This window comes from Lepidochelys kempii, chromosome 5 (assembly GCF_965140285.1).
Source record: "Lepidochelys kempii isolate rLepKem1 chromosome 5, rLepKem1.hap1, whole genome shotgun sequence".
In the NCBI taxonomy this organism is placed as follows: Eukaryota; Metazoa; Chordata; order Testudines; family Cheloniidae; genus Lepidochelys; species Lepidochelys kempii.
Genome location: NC_136384.1, coordinates 106,159,939 through 106,165,938, shown reverse-complemented (window position 1 = coordinate 106,165,938; position 6,000 = coordinate 106,159,939). Strand labels below are relative to the sequence as shown.

At 38.9% G+C, this 6,000-nt stretch overlaps 1 protein-coding gene across 1 annotated transcript in view; it reads left to right on the top strand.

Moving 5' to 3' along the window:
• Positions 1–756: 756 nt before the first annotated feature.
• Positions 757–6,000, top strand: part of PTPRD (protein tyrosine phosphatase receptor type D) — a 624,822-nt gene continuing 619,578 nt past the window's right edge. The window contains exon 1 of the mRNA XM_073345345.2: positions 757–776. The gene's annotated coding sequence lies outside the window, so the exon portion shown is untranslated. The remainder of the gene's footprint in view (positions 777–6,000) is intronic.

The following is a 6,000-nucleotide window of genomic DNA, read 5'->3' as shown; positions in this document are numbered from 1 at the left end:
GAGAATGAAATGCACCTTTTTTAATATTAATCCTTCTCTTAGAGCCTGATCCAAAGTCCATTGGAGTTAACAAGAGGCTTTGTATTAACTTCACTGGGCACTGGGTCAGGTCCTTAATGCTCAGGACTATGTACACAGTCAGACCTGTATTTCCCAAAAGATCATAAAAATTGTTGTTGATTGAGTCCAAAGAGTACACACAGATTATCCTTACCTGCTAGTCTGGAGTATGTAATATCATGCATATAAAGCAGGTATTATGTCTCTCTTCATAGACTAACATGTAGAAGGTGATGGTAATTCATTACAGAGGATTTTGTTTTCTCTTTTATATGTCAGACTTTGTTTTATTTGTAACCCAAATAGTTGTCTGCTTTATATAAATGAATGAAAATACCTTTTCTTCTACGCGCTCTGTAAAAACATCAGTCAGTATCCTTTACTGTTAGATACTGAATGACTAACATGTACTGTTTCAGAGTAGCAGCCGTGTTAGTCTGTATTCGCAAAAAGAAAAGAAGTACTTGTGGCACCTTAGAGACTAACAAATTTATTTGAGCATAAGCTTTCGTGAGCTACAGCTCACTTCATCAGATGCATTCAGTGGGCAGCTGAGATTCAAGGTAAAATATAAAAATGTTGTTGCTTGTTCTTGACCTTCTTTTAGAAACTCTCTAATGGAAAATATATTAGGCATTTCCCAAAACTTGATCATTCTGTCTTTTTTCCTTAGGTGAGAAGTCCGGTGGACATCAGCAGATTCTGAAGAAACCAAAGTAAGATTTTACGTATGCTGTATTTCAAAGTGTTTATGGTTACAGTTCAACTTTTTTCTTAAGGGGAATATCACTAATTTTTGGCATGGATTTCTTGGTGTAAATCTAAAATTTGTCTTGTACTTGACATCCTCTAGCAGTTGTTGGAAAGAGTATTATTTTTAAGATTCCTGTAGTGGGAAACAGCACATTGTTTGGAGCGGTGGCTTTTGCAGTGAAATCTTGTTCAAAGGAGTCTGGAGGGTCCAGGAGTGAGATCACAGTTTAGATTTTTTCAGGCTTTTTGGAACAAAGGACAAGAGTCTTAATCCCAAAGTGGGTTTGTCAGGTATGCTGCAAATTAAATGGAAATGTAGTTAGTGAGTAGAATAAGTAAAACAAACAAAAGGTTGCTTTTGAGCCTTTATAACTTTTCTGTTTGGTGTCAGATTCAGTAAACCAGCAAAACACTTCATGGGTTCTTGTAAACATGTGTTCTGCATATCACACCTACTTGAAAGTTTACATGTAAATTCTTACATTCTTTTAAAGACAATTCTGTATTTCAGTTGTGAAGAAATCTGATTATCAAACACTTTGAGCCTCATTCAACTCCCTTTCCTGTCTCCTTCCATTGACTTGAATAGGAATTGGATTAAGTCCTTAATGAGAATATATCCGATTACAGCAGCATGTTAAAACTAAACAGCAACTCAAATAAATGAAGTGAAGTATTAATTATTGTATGTGTACATGGATAGCTTTTAATCTGCAATGCATGATACCTGTCTTATTTGGAAAAAAAAGAAAAGGAGTACTTGTGGCACCTTAGAGACTAACCAATTTATTTGAGCATGAGCTTTCGTGAGCTACAGCTCACTTCATTGGATGCAGCATCCAATGAAGTGAGCTGTAGCTCATGAAAGCTCATGCTCAAATAAATTGGTTAGTCTCTAAGGTGCCACAAGTACTCCTTTTCTTTTTTGCGAATACAGACTAACACGGCTGTTACTCTGAAACCGGTCTTATTTGGATTTACCTAAGATGTGAACAGTGATTTACCATTTGCCAGTCAGGCTACAAAATGTACAAGCCAGGCATATGGTGAAGGATGGTCTCTCAGTTGTTTGTTTCTATTTCTCTGTTAGGCCAGTAAGAATTATATTATTTAAAGTTTTCAGAGTAGCAGCCATGTTAGTCTGTATTCGCAAAAAGAAAAGAAGGACTTGTGGCACCTTAGAGACTAATACATTTATTTGAGCATACGCTTTTGTGAGCTACCGATGAAGTGAGCTGTAGCTCACGAAAGCTTATGCTCAAATAAATTGGTTAGTCGCTAAGGTGCCACAACTACTCCTTTTCTTTTTATATTATTTAAAGTTAGTTTTTATATTTCCTACATGTTGCAATAAATGGAAACTCTAAAGTCAAAACTGGTGCCATATTTAGGTATAATTGTTCGGAGTCCCATTTCAACCAGGGTTTCCTCAGTTTTTAAAATCAGCCTGCATGTTGACAGCATTTTAATAATGTTTTCTTGCCATCACTGGAGGCTGCTTTGTTTAGCAGGTGAGAAGCCACTGGTGGCAGGCTCCTCTCTCCAACCATTCTTTGCTGGTATCTCTGTATAGAATGAAATAGAGAGCAGAGTAAACTGAGCAGGCAAACAAATCCACATTGAGCAAGATGGGTGGTGGGGAGAGTAGCAATAAAAATGGGACTTACAAATACAAGAGAGAGTTAGGAAAGGGTCAAAGATTTTAGATTACTACCTGTGGTTAGAAGAAAAGGAGTACTTGTGGCACCTTAGAGACTAACAAATTTATTTGAGCATAAACTGAAAGCTTATGCTCAAATAAATTGGTTAGTCTCTAAGGTGCCACAAGTCCTCCTTTCCTTTTTGCGGATACAGACTAACACAGCTACTACTCTGATATCTGTAGTTAATTTAACTGGGATGTGCCTATGTGATCCTATTTCAACTGATGGTTATATATCGGCATGCTTTTGAACGAGAAAATACAGTCCTCATAATCTATGTTGGAATAAATCCTGTGCACACACTTAAAAAATATTTAATACAAATAGTCCTTATGTCTGAGAAGATTTTTTTCTTCCCCTTCTGGAGGGAGGTGGGGGGTGGGGACTGGAGATATGGACGTTTCGGACAGGACACGAGGACCTGCCCTTTTTGACTTATAGGTTAAAATCTGACATAATTGAACATCTTAAAAAACAAAGACTTTTAAAACAACCTTGAAATGTTCTGTCTCAACTGAGAATACATTGCCAACATTTAAGACTCTAACTACCTGTCTACAGCCACAAATCAGGTAGATTTAGTGGAGAGGGCACCAGATTGTGAGAGTCAGGAAATCTGGGTTCTAATCCCAGCCCTGCTACTGACCTGCTGCGTGACCTGGGCAAGTCACTTCACTTCTCTGTGCTTCTGACTCCCCTCCCTACCCTTTGTCTTGTCTATTTAGACTGTAAGATCTTTGGGGCAGAGACTGTCTCTCACGATGTGTTTTTGATGTCATTATTTTCTGATGTCGTCCATGAACAAAAGACTTAAAAGCAGTTCTAAGACAAGTTGACATGGAATCACGGAAATCCCAGTGAGTTTGAGTTAGCTCTTGATGCTGTAAGTAATGCATTTCCATTTCTGTGCCATCATAGTAATGAATCACTATCTTATGCAGCATACAAGTATTCATCCTCCTGAGGCAGCTATGACATCACTTAGAATATTGAATCTTCATGAAAGCCTATGATGTTATAAAAACTGACAGTTATATAATATACTTTTTTTCCTCTTTCCTTTCACCTGGCACAGCGTGTTATGCAGGGGAAAAAAATTCTCTCTGTTTGATGAGGTTTTCTTTGCCACAAGAGGATGTCTTCACTTCAGCCTGCCTTTGATAGATTTCATTTTATATTTAGATTTAAGTGTCCAAGGAAAAAGATAAATCAGGATCACCTAATCATAGGGAGTCTGGATTGTACATGAATTAAGAAATGAGCAGAGACATTATTTTAACTAGTCAAAAGGTTCTATTATTTCTAATTACTAAATTATAATTGTCCAAGAGCAAATGAAAGGTTGCTAAGACACAGCATATTACTGGAGAGGGAGCAGGAAAGAAGAAAATCAGCACAAATTATTAATAAATCAGATAGCAGCACTAGTATTAATCTAGGCATATGTTATCAGGGTTTCAAAATAACCATGTGTGGTATGATGATAAAGCAAGGCTTTGTTGAGATTCTGCTATCATTCTGTATCATCTATCATGAGAGGCCTTTCATAAATGATGGAAAATCTGCAATTACTTGCTGAGGAAATAATAACTTCCTGATAAATGGTGAGCAGGTGTACAAAAGTACAGAGATTCTTAGCAGAAGGAACCAGCGTTACCATGCAATCAACTTGGAGTTCTATGGGACAAAGTTGGAACTGACAAGTTCAACTTGGGAAGACATGATCATAAGACCACGTTATAATGGACTACTTCACTAATTTCCCAGAAGTAATCTCACTTGAATATACCACAGCAGCAACAGTTGTCAGGCACATTAAATCTGTATTTGCATGGCATGGAATTCCAAGAAGAGTAATAACTGACAACAACCACTGTTCAAGAATAGGGAATTCCTGAACTTTGCTAACATGTGTGACATTCGTCATGACATGAGACATATATATCTTCAGTGATGAACTGCCAGAAGCTGAAGAACCAGTTCCTTCAGTCGCTCCGGGTCTTTGGCGGCACTGAATGCCAACGAAGGCTCAGAGCGAGTGAAGGACCCCCCGTCGAAGTGCTGTCGAAGGCTCGCAGTCCTGCTAAGTAAGTAAAAATTCACAAGGGAGCCTCCCCGGGCAGGATGGTCCCACGGGCCGCAGTTTGCCCACCCCTTTAAGAACCGGCTTCTAAATTTAACAACAGGTTCGCGCGAACTGGCTCTAGCTCACCACTTTATATCTTCCCATATATATTAGAGCCAATGGATTAGCTGAATATGGAGTACATATAGTGAAGAACTTGCACAAAAAAGCAATAGATGCAAGAGAAGATACACATTTAGCACTGCTCAACTATAGAGATAACCACTGCAATATGGAAAGTCACCTCCTGAACTCCTCTACTATAGACCTATAAATGCTCAATTACTAGATATAAGACAAAAACAAAGGATGATTAAGGAGTCTGTGATAGTGAGAAAAAGACTAGGAAAGTACAATAAAAAAAATATTACAATAAAGAAATTTGACTAAAGGGGGCTTGCAATACAGCAGACTAGGAAGATTGCTGAAACACCCTGAAAGACTGATCAAGACTTGTTAGCATTGTGTTTAAGCAAACTGAACAGTTAAGTCAGTTAGTGTATTTGTAATAGTTTGATAATTTAAACAAAAACACTATTAAATTACTCAGGGCATATTAAAAAGGGATCTAAAATGGGAAGATGTGCTGTGGAATAAGTTCTCCAGGAAGTGTAGACTTCCTGTACACTCTATATACAAATACAGTCTTTGGTTTCCTGGGACACACTTCCTGCTGGGAGCAGACACAAAGAAGCCCAGGATAGGGCAGTTGCAGACTGAAGCTACACAGAGAGCAGAAAGTTTGTCACCTAATTTCTGTATATAGTTCCTGTTCACATTAGAGTTTATCATGACAATGGTCTGCTCATCAGTGAGATACTGCAATGTGGATTGGTGAGACTATAGCTGAGCACCAGAGAAAAGAGAAAATTGAAAAATTGAGCAGGTTCAGAGAAGATGATTTGAAGTCTGGCAAATGCACTTTATGATGAGAGACTCAAGATGATCAATTTATTTAGCTTATGAAAGAGTACAACTGATAAAGAGTAAAGGCACAGTTATGTATTTATGCTATTAAATATGGGTGGTGGTGGTCGGGGACTCTCTCCTCAGGGGGACTGAGTCATCTATCTGCTGCCCTGATCGGGAAAACGGAGAAGTCTGCTGCTTGCCAGGGGCTAAGGTTTGCGATGTGACGGAGAGTCTGCCGAGGCTCATCAAGCCCTCGGACCACTACCCCTTCCTGCTTTTCCACGTGGGCACCAATGATACTGCCAAGAATGACTTTGAGCGGATCACTGCAGACTACGTGGCTCTGGGAAGGAGGATAAAGGAGTATGAGGCGCAAGTGGTGTTCTCGTCCATCCTCCCCGTGGAAGGAAAAGGCCGGGGTAGGGATCATCGAATCATGGAAGTCAA